This window comes from Rhinolophus sinicus, chromosome 15 (genome assembly GCF_057876585.1).
Source record: "Rhinolophus sinicus isolate RSI-liver-muscle chromosome 15, RSI-T2T, whole genome shotgun sequence".
NCBI lineage: Eukaryota > Metazoa > Chordata > Mammalia > Chiroptera > Rhinolophidae > Rhinolophus > Rhinolophus sinicus.
The window spans coordinates 55,527,604-55,549,543 of NC_142515.1; the positions used below are offsets into that span (position 1 = coordinate 55,527,604).

Here is a 21,940-nt window from a genome sequence, read left to right on the forward strand (position 1 = left end):
GGACCACAGACCATGTGGTAGGAGAGCCTTCCAAACTGGTCTCCAAGCTGGTGAGCAGTGTGTGCCCCACCAGCAGTGTTTGCAAGGCCAGGAAGGCTTTGTGGAGAGCAGATGGTCAATGGGTGTTTTAGAAAGGCCCCCAGCCGAGGCTGGGTGGAGGACTATCTCTGGTCCTGGGGCTCTCTGTTATGTCCTCTCTGCCTCAGGCCTCCAGGCTGGGGGAAGTAGGATCCTCGGACCAGATGGCCCTATTCTGAGTGTGATATCTGTCCTTTTACCTACCCCAGGGTCCTCCCACTGCCCTCTCTCTTTTACCCAGAAGCTTCTTTCCGGGGCTGTCCCGATCCCCAGCAGGCTGGGGAGCTAGGTGCCTGCAGGAGCTGACGCGTGAGAACACCGGAGCTGGGGGACTGCCGTTGCGCCTTCCATCAGGCAGGGGGCAAAGCCAGAGACTTGGGGTCTACTTCTGGCCTTGCAGCTCTCTTGCTGCAGGACCATGGGAGGAATCCTTTCCCCTACCAAGGCCTCAGTTTCCTCATTTGTCTAATGACAGACAAGAGCCTCAACCTCACTGAATCTCTTTCCTCTCACCAACCTGAACCCTGTGTTCTAGATTCTCACGGGGGCAAGGGCATCAGGAAGCCCTTGGAGAGCTTAGCAGGCTTCCTGATTTCAAGGCACCTGTCAGTTGGTCAGTGTAGTTCAGCTTGTTCACTGAATGCCTTTATTGCACCTTTCATCATTCATTCGTTCATTCATTCATCCATCAAGCAGTCTCCGTGGGTTTGCTAGTCTCAGAGAACAGAAAGAGAAACTAGACCTCATTCCTGATGTCCAGCAGCTCTGCCCAGGGAGGAGACCTGCCCGTAGAAAGCTGGAGGAGACATGGAAAGCCAGGCCCAAAGCTGCTGGGGGATGAACACGGAAAGGAAGGGCAGGTCGGAGAGGGCTTCCCGGAGGCATCTGAGTGGAGTTCTAAGGCCAGTGGGGCTTTGGAAGACACATAAGTAGGGCGAAAGGGCTCCAGGCAGAGCACCCTGCGTGTCCCAGGGCCTGGGACCTGGGGCCTGGGCTGACTGCAGCACTGTGGTGGGTCATGCCTGCGTGGCTGCTGCAGCCCAGGGTGCACAGGGGCTGACCTCACGCTGGGGGGTTCCGGCTTCTGCTGCACAAAGAGATCGGCCTTTATTGGGGGTTGGGAGGCAGCATCAGCTTCTAGAGTGGCTCTACTTCTGTGGGCCAGCTTGGCTTTCCAGGAGGTGGCCAGAGGGTCATGGGAAGGTGGGACCCAGAGGTTGGTGAAGGGGGTGGGGCCACCCACAGGGTCGGGCTCAGAGCTCACTGTGCCCCTTCCTCTCTCTGTAGGACTTGCAGCTGTGTTCTGGCCACGTCGGGCTGCTGGGCCGCTGCCTCCTTGGCCTGCATCCTTTTCCTGACGCTGTCGGCAGCCTCAAGTCCTAGTCGTGGGCAGAGGCCTCAGCAGGTAAGCATCGTGGGCTGGGCTGTGGGGCACCGTGTGTCTGATGGTAGGGGTCCCAGCCGAGTGGCTGGTGCTGTTCCGGGGCCTGGAGCGCCAGGAGCTAAGCTGTCTTCACTGAGGAATTAGAAGAAGGGGTTTATTTCTTAGCTTTCACTTCTCCCTTGGCCTCCTCCTCTCAAAGGGAGCCAGGCAGTGGAGGGGGTGTGGCCTGGCCTGGACTTGGACCTTTGTTTTGATTCTGCTGAAACTCCCACTGTAGCCTTGGGTAGCCCTGTCCCTTCGCAGCTAGGAGCCTCAGTTCTCTCATCTCGTCCATGAGGATAATAATGTGACATCGTTTAACATTTTGAGCACGTAACTCTGTTCCCTGTGCTAAGTACTGGATGGTTATTAACTTTATCATCTTCACAACAACGCTGTGAGGCAGGTGCTATTATCATCCCCATTGTACAGGCAGGAACACTGAGGTTTGTGGTTGGGAAGTGACTTGCCCAAGGTCACACACCTGGCTGAACCCCCATGGGGATCAGTTCCGGTCTGTGTGGCTCCAGTGCACTAGCCCCTCTCCCTGGACTCTTCTGCCCCGGCCTTGCCCTCCTCTGCTGGCTTCTTCTGGGGGTGGGTATCATAGCAATCTTGGATATCGTCAGAAGTGCTGGATCCTTTCCCAACTTAGGTCAAAGGGAAGAGGCTTTTACAAGGTGACAGTGGCTGCTTGTTGCCTGGTGTCATGACTTATTTGTGGACGTGATGTGATATGAACCAGACCTGGCTTCCAGGGCCCCCGTGGTGGCACCAGGGCCCCTTCTAGAGGACGGTTATGTTGGCTGCCTCTCTCCCCCTCTGCCTCCCAAGTTCATTTTCCCAAGCTGGTATTAAGCACTTACTGTATGCCATGCCTGACTTCAGGCCCTGAGGTGCAGTGGAAAGAGTGTTGCGTCCTGTGCTCTGGGGGAGAAGCAGGGAGATCACAACAGATGTGCAAAACCCAAGGCAGTGGGGTAGACGGGTCCATAGGTTAGATGGGGACTTCTGGGGCAGGTGACTCAAAATGAGTAGCGTTGTGGGAGACAGGAGCGGGGATGGATGGGAGAGCCCGGCAGGATGGGAGATGAGGTTGGCAAGGCGATGGGAAGATTGTAAAGGGCCACAAATGCCAGGCTGGAGAATTAGATCTCAAGGGCAGTGGGGAGCCATTGAGGGTTCTAAGTTAGGTAGTGGCCTATTAAAGGTGGCTCCAATGGAGGGGCCCCAGCTGAAAGCAGGCCGACTAGTGGACTGTCCTAAGGGCCCAGTGAGAGGTCAGAGGCCTCACCTAGGGCTGGAGCAATGGGCACGGACAGGGAATGAGAATCATAGGAGACAGAGGCAGGGAAGTTGGCAGGATTTGCAGTTGGCTGGTGGGGGTGTGGGGGTGGCATGAGGGTAGGAAAGCTGCCATGGTGTGGGATGACGGAGTTCTGAGTGAGTGTGGGGCGTCTGGAATCAGGAAGGCTTCTTAGAAGAAGTGGGCCAGATTGTAGGCCAGAATATCTCTGAGAGGGCTGAGATTTTCATGAAGAAGAAGACGATTTGGGTGGCATTATACGCATAGTTACACAGGTGCATGATATTCTCATCTAGAAGGACAGATACACGTACAAGTTCCAGAAGATTCTCCCAACCCACAGTCATACTTATGTCCATGAACACATGTACACTGCATACTTGTACACACAGACACACATGTGCTTGTAAATGTCCGTGCATGCTAAGGGTAGACAGATGTGCGTGTGTGTGCAGGCGCACACACACACACACACGAATGGTGGTGTGTGCACAGACACGTGCAGAGATGTGGAGAGGCACGCTCCTTCTCATCATGCGTGTGTACACAGCCACCACTCAGGCATGTTACAAACATGCACATGTGCACACAGATAACTTGCATGCCCATACGCACTCGCAAACGTTCACAAACTTCTGTGTTCACTTGCTACACAGATGCACGGGCACAAGCTGTCACAACACATGGCATTCTCCCACACGTGCAGGGGTGCGCTCACGTGCACGCACAGGGAGGGTGTGTCCCAAGGAGAAGGGGCTGTTTTTAGGGCTGAAGTCAGCTGTCCACTCCCAGGCTTCACAGAGGAGCTGCCACTGCTCCACAGCCCCTTTTGGCTCCCCACTCTCTGTAGGATCAAGGTCAAACTCTGTGGCACAGCCTTTGAGGCGCCCAGGAGCTGCCTCAGCATGTGCTTCCAGCTGTTGTTGAATGAATTTTCCTCTCCAGTTGGATTCCTGACTCACCGCACCGCACCCCAGGAAGACCCTACATCTCTACTCTTCTGTGTAGGAATCCAGGCCCCTCCTCCAGGCAGTCTCCCCTGCCTGCCTCCTCTAGCATCAGGGAATTGCTGCTCCTCTTAGCTCCCACTGCCTTCATCCATCGATGGCATCCACCTGGCATGCTCTGCTGGAGACTCTGTGCCCTCCGCCCCAGCCTGGAGCTGTGCTCACCCAGCTCCTCAAGTGCAGATTCTTTTGAATGCCAGTGCTGAGCATGGTGTTGGAGCCTCATTAGTGTTCAACACACTCTGGCTGATGAAATGACTGGACCGCCAGCAAACTTCAAAGTACCTACCAGACAGTTTTATGTAGTGTGGAAAACACGTGTTATGGTGTCAGATAAAATTGGGCTGAATCCCAGCTGTACCCCGATAGCTCTGTGACCCTGAGAACGTTTCTTAACCTCTCTGTGCTCTGAGTTTCCTCATCTGCACAGTGAGATACTCCCAACTTTACTGAGTTGTTGAGGCCCTTGAGATCATTACAGTGTGTGACCTCTGACCTATTCTAAGTATCTGGTTTTACAGACCAATGAATAACTGCTCAGAGAGGGGCAGTGACTTGTCCAAGGTCACAAGGCAGGTCTGCAGCAGGACTGAGGCTTGAAAGAAAGTCTTGCTTAGAGCGTCTGCCAGAACAGCAGCCCCACCCTGCTGACCTAGGGAGTGTCCCACCTCAGGCAGGAATGACCAGTGGGCTGTAGACTATTTTGGGCTCCAGGCTGGGGTAGGGGTTGCAGGGTCAGGGCAGGCTGGGGTGGAGGGGCCTGGGCTATAGGCGACACATTCCAGGCAGAGAGCCGGGGGTGTGCATTCTCAGCTGGCACTGAAGACTGACAGGCACGCCACATGGGGACCCTGGAATCCCAGTTCTGTATGGCCGTGGCCAGGCCTGCTGGAAGCTGGGCTTGGCATTCAAGGTCTTTGCAGCCAGCCCCAAACCTGCCTTGCACCATGTAACCCTGGAAGTCTGCTGCCTGACAGCTGATGGCACATGCTGGCAGCATGAAACCACAAACCAGGAGCTAGCCAGGGACTGTGAGAGGCACCCTAGGTCCCTGCCCACAGAGCTCTCGTCACAGCTGTTTAGAATTGCCTCAGATGAAACCCAGATCTGGCCTAGCTCCAATCCCTGCTGTCCCCTACATCCTTTTATAAACGGCAGTCCAACCGTGTTATCCCTTGTGTGGCCACAGCCCTTGGGGCCAGCTCCGTCACTCACCTCCATCTGCCCGCCCACCGTCAATCCATACGCCGTGGAGCGCGCACCACGTTCCAGGCTCTAGTGTGAGGATTTGTGTGGCTGCTTCACTGAATTCCTCCTCACTCAGTGAAGTAGGTTCTGTTCCCATCACTATACAGATGAGGAAATGAGGCACAAACAGGTTAAGCCACAAATCTGAAGTCACGGAGAGGAGTGGCAGGGCTGGAAAACCCCAAAGCCTAGGCCCAGAGTCTGTACCTTGAGTCATATCAGTGCCCTGTGCATTTACCCACCAAAGGGGTTTTGAGTGCCTTTTATAAAGTCCCAGACCTATGGGACAGTCGTCATGCCCTCAGCAAGATACCCTCTCACTGTGTCCAGACTTTGCTGGATGTTAAAGCCCAGACCAGCTGGGACCTTCTCACCTCTGCCTAATGTGGGACTTCCCCGAACCTAGGGACCACACAGTCTGCCTGGCTGGGGGAACTAGGCTGGCACCTGCAGGGAGGAGCAGGGCTGGGGACTTCTCAACTCCAGTTGGCCAGACCCCTGGCTCCACCAGGCCCCCTTCAGCACCCCAGGCACCTCTGGGGCCTCTCCTGAGCCTGGGACTGGAGTTCTTTACTAGGGGAAAAAGCCAGTCTCCTGAAATACTGAAATCTGAAGCTGTCCAGGGTGGAGCCCAGGTGTCACCCTCTTGCCACCATCTGCGTCCTTGCCTGATGTGGGCCTGATTTCAGCCCAGGGATGAAGTTAGAAGGGAGACATGAATGAACCTGTTCAGTGATGTGGTGGGCACAGAGAGGCCCAGAGACCAGCCCAGGGTCACACAGTATCATCATGGCAGGTACAGGAGGTAAGCAGGCCAGGCAGGTGGCATCCTTCCAGGCATGGGAGGGCACGTCTGGGTCCCATCCCTGGCTCTCCCAGAGTCTGAAGGTATCCTTGCCGATTGTGTGTGATCACCTGTGTAGGTGTGTGGGGCTGCACATGCACTCCAGGGACCCCTGACCTCAGCCACAAACAGGGCTCCCCAAGGACCCAGAATTGGTAAACGACACCACGAAGGGTTCCTTGGGTGTTACCCACTGTGGGTGCTTCTCCCTCCTGCTGGTGTTTGCTCACCAGGCTCTCACTGAGCTCTAGAGTTTGAGGACAGCCGCACCCATGCCCTGTGTCCCAGGTGCAAAGCCTTGGTGACCTCAGAGAGGGAGTAGACCCTGGGTGGGGCTGCGTGCACGCGTCTTTATTTGAATCATAGTATTCTGGCTGCCTGTGGGTGGAAGGGTCTTTAGAAATTACCTGGCCCAATCCCTCATGGTACAGATGGAGAAACTGAGGCTCAGAGATAGGAGGGCCCACCCCAGTGCAGCCCAGCCTGGTGCTCCAGGCTTTCAGCCGAGCTCCATTGCCACTCTAAACTGCTTTGGATGCGCGGCGGGTGTGGACGCTGACGGGGCCCAAGACCTGCAGGGGTGGTGGAGACCCGGGGCGTTCAGTGATTGCAGAAAGGCAGGACTGACCCCTGAGGGGCAGAGTCCGCAGAGGGTAGGGTCAGGGAAGTTCTGGGAGTCTTTGGAGACCCACGGAGACCGGAACTGAGGACTATGTAGGGAGCCCTCCGACCTAACTCCTTAAGCCTTGTTTGTTTCCCACCTCCTGTAGTCACCACCTCCTGCCAAGCCTGCTGCCATTAGGGCTTCTCCTCTTATGTGTTTACCCCAAGAGCCCCTTGAGGCCTGGAGGTTGCAGGCCTGAGGCCACAGCAGAGAGAATGCTCTTGAGTCAGGGCCCAATTTGAAAGATGACAAGATGCGAGAGGGTGGGACAGGAAAGTGGACTCGGGAAACCAGGGGCCATCCATGTCCCGCCTCAGCCCCCTTCACCGAGCCACAGCTGGTTGCCCAGCTGCCTACAGTCTGGGAGGGGCATGGATGGCCCCTGGTTTCCCAAGGGGAACTGCGATATGTAGAACAAGTGTCTAGCTGTTCCCAGTAGAGGGCAGGGAGGGCTACCTGGAGGAGGTGGAGCTCCCACTGGACCCTGAAGAATGAATGTGACTTTGAACTAAAAACTTTCTAAGGAAAGGGACCATCTGGGGCAAGGCCCGGAGGCAAGCGTACTTGGGGCAGATCAGTGAGGCCGAGACTGGGCAGTGAAAGAAATGAGGGTGGAGATGCCCCCTAGAGGCCAGATAGCAGAAGGAGGAGGAAGTATGCCCTTGGCTTCTAATTTGCTAAATGTCCCTGAGCAGATCACTGCTGTACTTCTGTGCCTCAGTTTCCCTGGTATCTCTGGAGCTCAGGCACCTGGGAGCCACAGCAGGGCAGTGCCTCAGTGGAAAGTCTGCCTTTGGAAAGGGTGTGAGTGGGTGCCAGGGTCCTGGGCTCACCCCCAGAGTTGGGCAGCTGGCCCAGGATGCTGCTGCTGGACACAGGGTTTCTCTCCGGCTGGGGAGAGTTGACCTCAAACTGCGAAGGTCTTCCAGAAGTCTCCCCAACCAGGACTCAGGACGGGGTGGGGGGTCAGGACCCAGGATGGAGGGGGCGGTCAGGTCCCCTGGGGCAGACCCACCTATGGGTTGTAGTTCCAGCTCCCCAGTAGACCCCAGAGCTGAGAGTTTAGGGTGGGCTTCCCCCTTTCCTTCCTGCTTCTGGAGAAGTGGGGGAGTAGGTAGCGCTCCCCAAGGCTGTGGGTGGGCTCAGAGTCCCACAGAGAAGAGGTGACCCTTTGAGCCCTGCGTGTAATACCAGTCCTGTGATCTGCTTTGGGCCCCGTGGGTGCCTGGCGCCCCTCTGGGTGTCGGCCTTCTCTGGGCTTAGCCAGGTGGTGTTCGCTGTGCCTCCACTGACCTGCAGTGGCTTCTCTGTCACCCTCTCCTATCAGTAGAGTGGCATGGCAGCCACAGGCTCTTGGACTCTCAGTACCCATGATGGTGCAAATCCCTCCAGTTTGCACAGCAGCCAGCTCAGGCCCCGTCAGCTGGGGGCTGGCCTGGGTTCCCGCTCAGGAAGCCCAGACTTCTTTTCTGGAATAATATATAGCAGTCTCCCTGCAGCAGGAAGGGCAAGCCACCCTCATGCAGTGCCGCTTCATGTCCCTGGCTCCTGTCACCCTCATACTGTCAGGGAGGGTTAGCAGGGGCCCATTTTCTAGACGGGGAACTAGAGTCAGTGAAGAGAGGCGTGAGACTTGGCCAGGGTCACACAGCCAAGCCAGGACTCAAGCCCAGTATTCCAGGCCACTAGTCAAGCGCCTTTTGAGACGGAGCCAGTGTTTCTTGCTCAGGGCCCCAAGGCAGATGGATAGGGCCAGAGCTTGAGAAGAGGAGGTAGAGGAAAAGAGCCCTACGGGGTAGGAGCCCAAGTTCAGAGGCCCCAGTCACTGTCTCTTCTCCCTGGCTCCAGCTACTTGAATTAGCTGGGGCGGCCAGTGATACTGACATTTACCTGGTGGGGAGAAGGCCCTCCTCCCTCTTGAATCAAGATGCTAAAAATAACCAGGCCCAGCTTCCCAGGGCCCCTGCCCAGCCAGCACCTGCCTGCCTGTCTTGGCGACCTTTTTCCTGGGTGCTGGAAGCTAATTGCTTTGTGAGTAGTTCCTTGTACTGAGGACTTCCCAGGGGTTGGAGCAGCGATGGCATAGTCAGTCCTGCTTGACTCCTGAGACTGAAGATGGGTTCCCCCAAGGCCTACCTGCCCTGCCAGCTATTGGGGTGATGGGCCCGTGCCTGAACCCCAGCACCCACTCCCTTTTCTCCCTGGGTGCAATACCCTGCTGGGCTGGCCACCCTACCCTAGGTGCTTGGGCCCATCCCTTGAGCTACTAGAGTTTTTCCTGGGCTACCTGGACTCTAAGGGGGGAAAGGAGACTGTGCCGCTCACCCTCAGAGTTACCTTGAGTCCTGTACCATGCCCCACACAGATGTAAAGTTGTGGCCCCTGCCCTCATGCTGCGTGTAAATCCTGTTAACAAGCAGCCAAGAGGAGCCCAGACTTTGGAGTTAGATATGTTTAAGTCCAGCTGTGTGACCTTAGCACATTTCTGAGCCTCTGTATTCTCAACTCTGAAATGGGAAGCATAATTGACCTTGTACTGTTGTTGCAGAAAGCACTGGATCCAGAGAGCTGGGCCCCTGGGGTGGTAGGAGGCATGAGTGCCTCGGGCGCTTTCTTTTCTCTTGCTGTGTAAATAGACCTTGGAAGCCTAATACATTGGGTTGATATATTCGGTCCAGGAGGGGAAGGTCTTGAAGACCCAGGCAGAGGACTGGGGACTCAGTCTTCCTGAAAACAGGGCCCCCCTGCCCATTCCCATGCACCTCCAGGATGGCCTGACACCCTGTGTTTGCCCAGTTCATTGTGACCAGAATTGTGTTGACACTGGCCTACATGCCCCTGGCTGTGGGATCAGCCCCGTGAAATTGGAAGTAGTTTCTGAACTTGCCCACTGTGAGAAGCGGGACCGGTGGCTCATGTCCTCCATGCCTTGGTTTCCCCATGTGAAAATGGGGATAATAATGGCCCCTAACGCATAAGCATTGTGAGATTAAATTAGCCACATACATCCAGTGCTTAGCACGGGGTCTGGCACAGAGCTCATGCTTGGGGCAGGTCAGCTAGTCCTCGGAGCCGTCGGTGGCAGTAACAGCGGCCACCTGCCGTTTGTTGAATGATTAGTATCAGACGCTGTGTCAGATGCTAAGTACTTTTCACACATCATTTCATCTTCATGACAGTCATACGCAAGGTCCTCCTATAAGTTCTATGTTCCAGATGGGGAAACCAAGGTACAGAGGCTCACACTCAGTCTGAAAGTGGTAGAGCTGAAAACCAGAACTCAGACTCAGCCCTGCCAGCCTGACCCGCCGTTCGGGTTTGCCTGGGACCGTCCTGGTTTTAGCACTGACAGTTCCCCATCCTGGAAGCCTCTCAGTTCCAGACCCTCCAGGACAGTTGACATGCTGTCCCCATCCAAGTCCTTCACCCCACTCTTAAGCCTACGGGCCCCCCGAACCCCTCCTGGACTGCGGGGCTGGTGGGTGCACTCTGGGCTGGGCCCACGCCCACACCTTTCAGATCCCTCTTCCAGCCCCATCTTCCTTGCCCACCCTTGAGGCCTGGCTTTAGTATCCCCACCCAGCTTCTCTTCACTCGCCCCTCTGCCAGCTGGAGGGGCATGGGTCATCACGCCTGGTGGGTCCTGGGCTGCCCCTCATTAGCCCTCAGTCTCCCTGTTTGCGCCTCTGCTCCTGGCTCTCTAGAGACTCTCTAGAAAACTCTTTCTTAAAAGAGGGAAGGCAGAGTGAGCCTCCGACCCCAGCCCTGGCCCAGGCAGCCGGGAGAGATTGCACTGGCCCTTCCGGTGCATTGATGGAGAGCACTGCTGACAAAAGAGAAAGGTCAGCAGAGGGACAGAGTGGACTTGGTGGCGGCTTGCTGGCCATCAGTGCCCTCCCCCAAGTCAGGGCTTCCTGGGGGGAGGGGCCCATTGCTCCTTGGGGTCCTGGTCAATTTATATTGACTCAGTCAGCGGTCAGCAGAACTGCTGGGGAGACCCCTGAGTTGCCCTTGACGCCTCCATCTCCCTCACCCCACATCTGACGGTCGGTTCAACCCTCTTAACCATCTCTGGCTCTGGGTCCCCCTTGCACCCACACCCTCTGCTGGCGTTCGGGTCTCACCCTCTTCTTGCCTCTCAGTGACTGAATCCTTCCCAGGCCTCCGTTGCCCTCCCCAGCTCCCCACTGTGACCAGAAATAAAGTCCAAACTCTGGGGCTGACATGAAGGCCCACTTGAGCTCGGTGAGGCTGCCCAAAGCTGCCAGTCCTCCCCCGGGACCCCAGTCTGTCATCCCCACACTCAGACAAGGGCTGAGCCTCTCCTGGCCCTCTCTCCCTGCCTGGGCATCTCGTTCCCCCACACATGCTTTTCAAGGACCTGCCCCACTGCCTTCCTCACCCGGGCTGCAGCGTCAAGCCCACTGCGACCAGGATTCCAGTCTGAGCACTGCCACTCCATGTATTTCCTCAGACTCCTCCTTGAACTGCCCGGTGCATCTCCCAGCCCCCAGAGGGGAGGGCAAGAGCTGTCTGTCTCTCCAGCTGACAGGGAGGCCAAGCCCCCATGAGGGCAGGAGATGCAGTGGTTCGTGCACAGGCACTGGGGTTTGACCCTAGCTTCATCACTTATTAGCTGTGTGACATCAGGCAATCACTTAACCTCTCTGAGCCTCAGTGGTGTCATTTGTGAAAAGGGGGTAATAATAGTCCCTTCTTCACAGGATGGTGAGATTCAATGAAATGTCGCATGTTAATTGTTCCCAGGGTCCTTGAACATTTTAAGCATCAATAAAGTCAGCTATCATCATCATTGTAAGGGCAGTCGGGTACCATATCCGTGAAATAAAGGCCCTTCCCTCCAGATGGGCACCTCCTAGTTCTTTGGACCCTCCACTTCTGCCCCCTCACTGTCCCCCTCTTTGTCCTTTTCCTTGTCCCAGCACTTCTCTCCCACATTTCCTGAAACCCCCAGAAGGCCAACCCTCCCTGGCCTCCTGTTGTCGCCTACAGACCTGCTTCACCCACCCCACCCCCACGGAATGCTTTCAGATCTGGGGCCAGGATTTATTGTTTTTCCCACAGCCCCTCAAGGTGCCTGGAGCACAGTGGGCGCCTAATAAGAGTTTGCTGGCTTGCACCAAGCTCCATCGAGCCAAAGTCACCTCCAAGAACAACACAGCAATGACCAGGTGGGCCTGTGGGCCCATCTGCAGGCTGTTGAGGGGGATTTCTGAGACCAGGTCTGAGCCACCTTGCACATGCCCACTCTGGCTTCCTCAATGCCAGGTTTTGGGGGAGGTGGGAGGGGGCTGCCAGGAGGGGTGGAGGGGGCAGCACTGAGGTTGGGCCTCCCTGTAGGAAGGTTTTTCAAGGCTGGTTCCTCTCCTGTCCTCTGAACTGTTGTGCCCTGTTTTGTTTGCCCAGGTCCTTTCCCCACCCCCACATTTCTCTGTTAAATTGTGTTATTATATTTAAACAAATCAATTGCATTGCAGAGTTTTTCCTGTCCTAATGATGAGTTTGCAGCACAAATGCCATTGATTTCTCACAGCCCTGAAAACCAGTTGATGAATAGCACCGGGTTTGTCTTTGGAGAGGCACTCAGAGCAGTTCTGCGCAGCCCCCTATGCCCCTGCTTGCACTGTCCCCCATCACCGCCCATCCCCACCCCACATGTCACTGCTGCCTGCAATGGAGCTGAGGCAGTGTGACAAAGGGAAACCCCCAGTGCCCGCCAAGGGTGGAATGTCATCACAAGGGGCCTCAGCCTCTTGTGCTGGTGAAACAATCATAGTGGAGATTTTTATTGATTTTGGCCAAAGGCAGAAGCACAACTTACAGAGCAGAGAGAAGTGGTACGGTGTGATCTTTGTCTTCCTTACAAGTTCAGAGCATGGTCCTGAGAGTGACAGCAGAGAACAGCTCAGATTTCTACACCTTGATGGGGCTGCGTGGGTCCAGAGGTTAGAGAGCTGTCCACACTGGGGAATGGGAAACTTCCCTTTGTGAAATCCTTTGGAACCTCCACGTTCAAAGTCCTGGCTAAACCGCCAGGCAGGGCTTTGTCTTTCAGATCTCTGCCGGAAGCAAGGGCTTGTTTGAGCTTTCTAATGACTCCAGGGCTTGGGTGGGCAGGTATTACTGTTCCCAATTTAGAGACAGGCAGCCTGAGTCTAGGGCAGTCATGGGATGGGGGAAGGGCTGCTGGTTGTCCGAGACCAGTATTGCTCCAGGCCGAGTGCAGCCTCCGTGCTCCCATCTCTCTCCTGCCAGGGTACTGACAGGGGAGGTTCCTCTTCCTACCAGCCCTTTTGCTGCCCCTTTACCCCTCCCTGAGCTTTCTGTCTGTGGAGCCCAGGTTGTCACGTGGAAAGAGCTAGGTGCCCTTCACCCAGGGGTCTCAGTTCAGCTGCTCGCAGCATGTCGCAGGAGCCTGTGAATTGGGCTGGGGTAAGGCCGGACAGTGTGGTGGGGACTGTGGCAAACTGGAGAGCACCCTCCTCGCCTAAACCCTTAAAAGTCACAGGGGTTTTAACAACCCCAGACCCTTAAAGCTATAGGACATGCGGATAGGACTGTGGGCCTCTCACCCATTCCAATTCAAGCCTTTGTTTTGGAGACCAGAATGTGTGGCCTGGAGTTGGGAGTGGCTCTTCAAGGTCACCGCACAAGGCAGTGGTGGAACTGGGGGCCTGAGGGGGGGGGGGCTCTCAGGCAGAGCGGCCTCCCCTTCCCCCAGGCTTGCCGAGGCCTCTCCAGCAGTCAGGGTTGGGGCCAGAGTAAGAGGCAGGAGACTGGCCCCTCACTCAGGAGACCCAAGAGTGGCCCGCGTGTCCCCCCTTCCCTTCGCCCTCAGAGCACTCACCCTCCCTCCCTCCCCCGCAGACAAACCTCCTGTCCCTCCTAATCAGGTTAGACTCCTGCTCCATGCTTGTGCTGCTGAGCTGGACCAGCTGCCTCTAATGGCCTGTCGACCTGTCCCTCTCCCTGGCTCTGGGCGTGGGGGAGGGGAAGCTAAGACGAGAACTACGAGTGGGAAGGGTGCCCTACTCCCTCAATGCAGACCTTTCCACGGCTTCTAGGATCCAGTCTACACCCTTAGCTTGGCATCCAGGACCCGCTGCCATGAGGCCCTGCTTATTTCTCCAGCCTCCATGCCCCTGATGCACTTTCCTGTGGTCACAAGATGCTCTTTGCTACCTCCTTGCCTTTGCACATGTAGGACCTTTTGCTACCTCACACCTTCTCAGAAAACTCCTACACATCCTCCAAAACCCAACTCTTGTCTCTCCTCTGGGGTGCATCCTCTCAGGACTCCTGCCCCTGTGCTCCCACTAGGTGCTCCACTGGTCTGGAACTTAATCTCATTGTGTTTGGGTAAATTGTTCCTAAACCTGGTTCCCCTTGACTTCCTAGAGGAAAGGGAGAATATTCTAGAAGAATATGCCTCAGGGTGCAGCACAGAAAAGTGCTCAGTGAAGAAACAGGGCCAGCAAAGAAGAGAGAAATGGGGACCAGGAAAGGGAAAGAGAGGCAGGAGTGCAGGGAACAGCTGATCCCAGCCCCTCCACACCACTCCAGCCTACTTCCTGCCAGGGAGGCCATTCTCAGTGACACATGCGGAGCCTGAAATAGACACATGGGGGCCTTGATGGTGCACTTCACCTCCCAACGCTAAGCACCTCCCCATCCCTTGGGCACTGGAGCTCCCTCTCCTCCCGGGGCCCTGACCCTGCATCTGAGACCTCTCCCCAAGCGGTGCCCAGGCCTCACCCCTCTGTTCTTGCTAACTTTGTTTTATAAATAAACTATATAAATAGGCTCCTCTGATTCCCTCGGAGCACAGTGTTGAAGGCGTAGGGCACTGCTGCAGGCATAATTGTACTACCCGAATCCATCAGCTGCCTAATTACCATTCATTTTGCATTTATTTCTGCTAATTAAAAAGAGAGAAACTCCTAACAACTTTTATGTAAATACTATATTTGTTCTGTGTTAAGATGGGATGCTAATTTGCTGGTGATTAGCTGATTATCTAATTTTATAGCTGTCACATAGGATGGCCTTGTGGGGAGCCTCCGCACCCCAGACACCACTGGAGGTCCCCGATCAGGTGTTAGAGGAATGGGTCAGGAGGGTCCTCATGGGTGGTTAGAGTGTCTGTCTGAGGCCCAAGGGTCACCAGGAGCACTGCACCTCGTTAGGGTTGGGGGGCTGCAGTCGGACTGAGAGCTAGGAGGAACCTTTGGCTCATTCTGTACAGATGGAGAAACTGAGTTTCAGAAAGGTCTAGCATCCCCCAGTAAGACAGTGGTGGAGACAGAACCCTGACCCAGTGTTTGGGCTCCCCCTCCAGTGCTCGTCTCACTGCATAGACCTATTGTCAGGAGGAATTTGCAGGGCGATGGCTTCCTCTACAGCTGGAGAAATAGCTGGACCAAACTCTAGCCCACGTAGAGGAAAGAAATAGCCTAGTCTGAGCCCATGGCATAAACCAGACCCTCTTGTACCCTTCCGGAAACCTCTGCCTCCTCCCACTTCCCCATCCAGCGAAGGGCTTGGCTCCCACCGCCCCCTGGCCACACTTCCGAGGCTAGCCCCCTCAGCCAGCCCTCTCAGCTTCAGCCAGCTTCCCCAGTACTGGCCTGCACCCAGCCCAGGGCCACTCACACTGCAGACTGTCAGGACATGTGTAAGGGTCTGAATTTCAGACCTTAATACTACGTACTATTTTCACATGAGTTAGAAAAAAATATTAATGTATCAAACCCTTGATTTCACAGGTGATATTGCTTTGGTTAAGTAAAAAGCAAGTGATTGGTTCAAAGTGATTTAAATAACAATACATCAATAATTTAGATGGCGCTTGGACGAGGCTTAAAGTATCTAGTAACTGAAGTTGGGGACACACTCAGGGAAGGTATGACAACACCAGGCTAGGAGACCAGGCGGATGAGGGCAGGGCCAGCAGCAGGGACCTGAGGGCAGAGTTGGCCAGTCGCTGGCCTGCAGGACGTCACTGCCCCATCCCATGCCGAGGCCGACAGTGCCCCTGGCTCATGGCCTTCTCTCCCCAGCCCTGCAGTCAGTAGGAATTAGCCCACCACAGAGTAATCAAACAGAGACAGTTTAAACAGGACTCTGTTTCAGGGAAGTCAGACTCTGCTCCATCTCACCCCAAGTGACCAGCTGCAGATGAGTGACTTCACGGGGACTCTTTGGCTGGACAGGCTCCCCCGACATTGGTGGTTGAGACCCTGACTGACCCTTTGCTCCATTTTTTTCTAGATAATCTGAAAATGGCCAGTTCTAGGTGTAAAGGGAGAATGGCTTTGACTAGGCCAGGTGTCATCTGGGTGGCCAGAGTGGTCAGGGCCGGGTGGCACGGCCTATTGGGAATCCCAGAGGCCAGGGTTCCGGTGCGGGCTGCGCTTTCTGAGCCTCAGTCTCCTCCTCTGTAAGTGGGAGGCCTTTGTGCTTTGCTCCCAGGCTTGCTGCAATGAGCCTGAGAGCCATGTGCAAAGTGCCTCTCAGAGAAGCGCTCAGTGCAGCTGGTGGGAAGCCCGATTACCCGCCCAGGGCCCCCCTTGGCCATCCACCCGCCGCCATCATGTCTGTGCTGGGTGACCCCACTGCCGCCAGAGATCTCCTGCTCATCTGCCCTTTTATCACCCTGCACACAATCAGGGGAAGCCTGGAAGGCCGCTGGGGCCAGACAGATGGAAAACAAAGAGAGAGAACAAAGGCACTGCTCTGAGGAGGCCAAAAGGCAGGGTGCCTCCTCCCTCTGCCGCCTGGCCAGCCTGGCCCACCAGTGCCAGGCCTTGGCCACCCCCAGGCTGCCCCAGTCTGCCCCACCCCTATAGAGACTAGCCTCAGACCTCTCGCTGGGTGACCCTTGGCCAGTTGCTTCTCCAAGCCCCCCTTTTCTTAGCTGTAAGATGAGGGAGTTGTGCAGCATGCGACATGAGCTTCAGCAAACTGCACCCCTTCCCCCGCCAGAGGTTCCTTTGGTGCCGGCCCAACCCATCTCTAGGACACCCATCCCCCAGCCCCAAAAATCAACTTGGATGCCGACTTCTGCCCATAGAGAGGACCCCAGCATGCCCTGGGTAGAGGGAGGCAAGCAGGAGGCAGTTTACAGCCAAGATCTTAGTGCTGGGTGTGTAGCGTTTATGTGGAATGAATGAATGGTTTAATCAGAAGGGGACTTAACTCAGTGCCCGCCCTTGGTGGCTGCTGCTGTTGGAGCCTCTGAGGGAGGGGAAACTCGGCCCCCCCCAAAGCAGTAGTAAAGAGCAGTGGTTGAGGGCTCATAACAGCATCAAGGCCAGGCTATCTGGGTTCTATCCTAGCCGTGTGACCTTGGACTGCTTTCGTACCCTTTCTGTGTCTGTGTTCTTATTTGTTAAAATGGGTATAGTACCTACCTCATATATTGTGGTGAGATTAAATGAGTTAATTCACATAACATACTTCAAATGGGACCAGATAAAGGTCCATTCGTGCTAGGTACTATTACTATCTTCTGTTTCATCACTATTATTGATTAGAGGTAGATGTACTGGGACATCCGTTTCAGCCTCCAAGCCCCTGCCCTGCATCTCAAGGGCGAAGGTAGGAGTTTTGCTGGCAGCTAGGTGGGGAGGGCGCCAGGTTGCTTCCAAGAGCACTTCTGTGTAACCATTTCTGGTGACTGTTTAAAGGGGCCTGGCGTCCTAAGGCTCTAGGAATTTGTTGTCATTTCTTTTCTCGTTCTAAATATGTATTTGCAGTTTTACGTATATTTCTAAAGAGAACCTCCGAAATAGTGTAAGCTTCAGGCCCTGCCAACCTGGACCACCCTTTGCTTATTTCTGCTACCCTTATTGTATTTCCAGGGCTGGCCCTGCCTGCCCCTGGGCAGCCCCAGCAGAAGGATGGCCTGGGCCTCGGGGCTGGAGGGACCTAACTTCTCTCCCTGTAGACAGATGGGTTATGTGCAGGCCTGCCTCTGGACACCCCACACTTCAGTCCATACCCCACACCCCAGGTTGGGGGAGCCCTGAAGAGGGCAGGCAGGAAAGTGCGACCTTCATCGTAGGTCTCCTGAAGGAGACCCCAGACGTACAGGGGTCCCTGACACTGTGCTATAGTCTGGAACCCTGACCCTTCCCTCTCCACCCACCCCCACCCTGTGTGTGCCCTAGTGGGCAGGCATAAGGGACTGTTGGGGCCGTGGGAAGCAGGTTGCTGAGTTGGAACAGTTGCCCCTGAGCTGTCACCAGGGTTGCTGGCTATGTGCCAAGCCGCGGGTTTAGTGCTGTGTAGAAGCCCAGGATGGCCCCTGCCCTCAGAGCTCTTGAGGTATCTGGAACCACAAGATTCACACCTGGAAGGGCGAGGAGTGGGCAGGGAGTAGTGGTATTCGGCCCCTTTAAGGCTTTGGTGTATCAGAGAGAGGAGTCAAGAGAGCCCAGAGGTCATGAGGGCTGGACACGGGGCGGGCCTCCTGGAGGACGGGCTCCGGCCTGGGTAGGCCTCTGGAGGAGTGGGAGACTTGGGCCCTGGTGCCTCCGCTGGCAGCAGGGCCTCTTCCCCCGGGCTCTGACAGGGACATTTATAACTCACAGCTGTGCCGTCCTGGGCCCAACGGACTGTGGTAAACCGATCTGGCTTCAGGAAGTCGCGTCCTGAGGCCACTCCCCACCCCGACCCCACACTCTCCTTCACCTCCTGACACCCACATCCTGTTCTCCGCAGGAGGAGCAGCAGCTAGGGCATGGGGCCAGGGGCCCAGCTGGGGTCTCCAATCTGTGGGCAGAGCAGTAGAAATTAGAGAGGCTCAGTGAGGCCTGAGAGCTGCGAGGAGGGCTGGGATCACCAGGGACGGCCCCTCAAGGCACACACAGGGAGACCCGGGCCACCACGAGAGCCCGCAGGAGTCAAGGACCAAGAGCTCAGATTGTGACAGGGGTACATTCTGTGCTTCCAAATCTAACTAAGATGGAGTTACACTCCTAGCCCCTGCTGACCATCTCCAGCCCAGGGGAGCTCAGTGTAAACGGCAGAGGGGAGCCAGGGGCTTCAGGGAAGGCTGGGAAAAGATACCATTTTGGATGCTGGGCCTCTGCATAGCCCGCAGCCCTACATCAGGACACCCTATGCTGGGACCAAATTCCTCACAGCCTCGTGTCCATTTGCCTAGATTCTCAAAGCAGAGTTCACGTTTGGGGAAAAGAATGGTGTTGCCCAGTGCTGGCACGATAGGACAGTATCAGAAGTACCTAGTACTCCATGACTCGGACCCCTGACCTCCCGGCCTCAGTCGCTGATTCTCAGGTCCTGTGAACCAACCAATCCTCCCCATAGGACTGTCTTTCTCCTTTCATACACAAAGAGACTGAGTTTGCCAAAGCTTGGCCTACGTAACTCTGGTAACCTGTGACAAGGTTCTAGACTTGGTACCTGAAAGAACATACATTTTTGTTTCCTTGGCTATATATTTATTAGGAATGTATGACTAGCATATCAAACCAATTATTTCGTGGATATGGTTGCTTTGGACAAGGCCAGATTTATTGGAGCTAAAAAAAATAAGTGAGTTCAAGTAAAGATAACTATTCATTAAGTCATCGTACAGATAGGATTCAGCTAGGACCACGATTCATAAAGGGTACAGGAGAAGACCTGAAGTTTGCGGAACGCAAAATAAATAATCACCAGGGCTCTTCTCTGCTTTAAACTGTTTCTGTACCTCCTCCATCATTTTTAAGCAAAACGTCCAAGCCTGCATGCAGGACGGGACATGGGGAATACAGGCTGGTTTTCCCCAGGAGGTGCACACACATAAAATGGCTCCAAATGTTGGTCAGAGGTCTGGTGAGCAATTCATAATGAGGAAAGAATTCAGGCAGGGGTCAAAGAGTGGCTTTGGAAGTGGCTGCCGGCCGGCCGTGTTAGATAATTCCCGGGAACCAGGCACAGCACGGAGAGTAGAACATGGCAGGGGCTCGTAGACCCGGCTAAAAATACCCAGACAGCTTCTCCCTGTGCCCCCCACCCCCAGCCCGTGTGTGGGCCGCACAGGAAGACCATGGCTTTTGCTTTTCTCACCAGGAAGAAAAAGACAACACAAAGCCCCTGAGCCCCAGAAGAAACAAAACTTAGATACATTAAAAAAATTTTAAGAATCTTACTAGGAGGAGTTGGCTTGCTTGTTGGAGGCCAGCAGGCTGCGGAGACAGCCGGCTCTGATAAATCAGGCATCCCAGGGCGTGCTTAAGTGGCCCCAGAGGCCACTGAGATTAGCCCGGCAGTAGGGGACAGAGGTGGGAGGGAGTGGACTGCTGTCTGCGACCCTGGCCACTCACACATGTCCACCTCTCTCCCTGTGTACCCAGGACGAGGAGGCTGTTGGTGTCAGCCCAATGCTGCAAGGGGTGTGAGAAAAGAGCTGTCGTCTGTCACTCAGCTGCCAGGCCTAGAAAGGTAACACCAGACCCTTCCTGACTCAGGCTGCAGGCCTTCTCTGCAACTCCTTGTATGTGTCCAGCACAAAGGCCTCTGTGCTTCAGTTTGTCCATCTCTAAAATGGGTCTCCCACTTATCCAATTCTCAAGGATTCTGTGAATCTTTTAGGCCTGACCGCTATTTGAAATTAAGCCATCTTAGTAGTAGCCTGGCCCAGTTTGAACGTTGGGGGCATAGCCAGGGGTCCTAGCCCTTGTGGGTATAGCATTAAGGCCACGAAGTCCGCAGGGCCAGTCGAGGCTTGAGAAGAGAGTATTTTCTAAGGTGCTCTTGGCCAGAGAGATATTTCACTAGCGATGTGGCTATGGCAGTATTTGTAACTCCAAAGTAATCTCCTTGGCAGCTCTGTGCAAGAATTATTATCTGCATTTCTAGACCATGAGACCGAGGCACAGGAAAATGAATGGGCTTGCCAGGGGTCCACAACAAGCTCTGGCCACATCAGAGCAGCTTGACTGTATCCTATTTGCCATATCAGCCTCTACACTTTTACTGCACTACATTGGTCTGGCCTGTCCTCCCCAGACTAGTCCAGCTATTGATCCAAAGCAGCGACCAGTCTTTATTACGTGCCTGTGGAGGGATCCATCCATCCATCCATCCATCCATCCATCCATCCATCCATCCATCCTTCATCTAGTAACCTATCCATTTGTCCACCCTCCCATCCAACTATTCTCCTATTCAGCCACCGTTCCATCTATCCATCCATCTTCCCACCCAACCATCCTTTCATTTACTCCCCCGTCCATCTACCCATCCACCCATTCTTCCAACCATCTATGTACTCATTAATTCACACATCAAACACTCACTGCTCTTACAGCAGGCCAGGCCTCCTGCACTCTGGGCTAAGCTGTGAAGATGGATCAGATCCAGTCCTGCCCTGAGATGGTGTAGTCTGCGATGGAGACAGACACATGATCCCAGAACCAGGCCAAATTCCATAAATTCAGTGCTCAAGGCTTGTGTCGTGCATGGGAAACGGGGTGGAGCCGTGTGCTGGCTCTGAAGCCAGGCATTCAGGGAAGGCTTCCCAGGGGAAGTGGCATTGTTCGTTTAGTCAGCCCCAAATGTTTATTGAGGAAGTCTCTGTGCTAGGAACTACTTGATGTTTTGGAAACACAGCAGGGAGTAAAACTGACAAAACTTCCTTTCCTCATGGCGCTTTCATTCTCATGAGGAGACATGGACAATAAAATCCCCAAACTGTGATATATACCATATTTTGCCGGGTATATAATGCGCTCCTGTGTATAACGTGCACCCATGTTTTGGGCCCAAACTTTCAGGGAAATGGAATTAGCACTACCCATGTATAACGTGCATCCTTATTTTTCCCTCCCAAATTTGGGTAAAAAAGTGCGCATAATACACCACAAAATACAGTATGTCAGATGATGCTATGTTTTAAGAAGGGAAGTTAGCCTAGTAAAGGATCAGAATCTACAGGGTGGGGTAAAGCATTCTTTGACAAAGGGTGCTCAAGAAAGGCCTCTGACAAGGTGACATTTGAACAGAGACCTGAATGCAAGGGGGCAGTGAACTGGGGTACTTGGCACGTTCAAGGAAGTAGCAGGGAAGGCATGTGGCTGAAATGAAATGAGAGGCAAGAGGAGAAGGCAGAGAGATCCTGGGTGACCTACTCGTGTAGATGGGCAGGAGTGGAGCCAGGAGATGGCCGGGAAGCTGTGGTCCACATCCAGGCAGGGGCAGTAAGGAAGGAGATGGGAAGCCATCGAAACCTGAATATATTTTAAAGACCTTGCACACAAGCTTGCGGGTGGATTGGAGGTGGAGGATGAGAGAAGAGGGGGAGAGTCAAGGGAGACTCTTGAGTTTGGGACAGGTAGTC

The 21,940-nt window shown here is 54.8% G+C and overlaps 1 protein-coding gene across 5 annotated transcripts in view; it reads left to right on the forward strand.

Moving 5' to 3' along the window:
• The window catches only part of ZMIZ1 (zinc finger MIZ-type containing 1), a 231,295-nt gene that overhangs the window by 46,008 nt on the left and 163,347 nt on the right, over nucleotides 1–21,940 (forward strand). For 3 of the 5 annotated variants that reach the window (XM_019749483.3, XM_019749485.3, XM_019749486.3), the window contains exons 2-3: nucleotides 1,366–1,483; nucleotides 19,956–20,043. The gene's annotated coding sequence lies outside the window, so the exon portion shown is untranslated. The remainder of the gene's footprint in view (nucleotides 1–1,365; nucleotides 1,484–19,955; nucleotides 20,044–21,940) is intronic. The other 2 variants (XM_019749484.3, XM_074339673.2) reach the window with 1 other exon arrangement.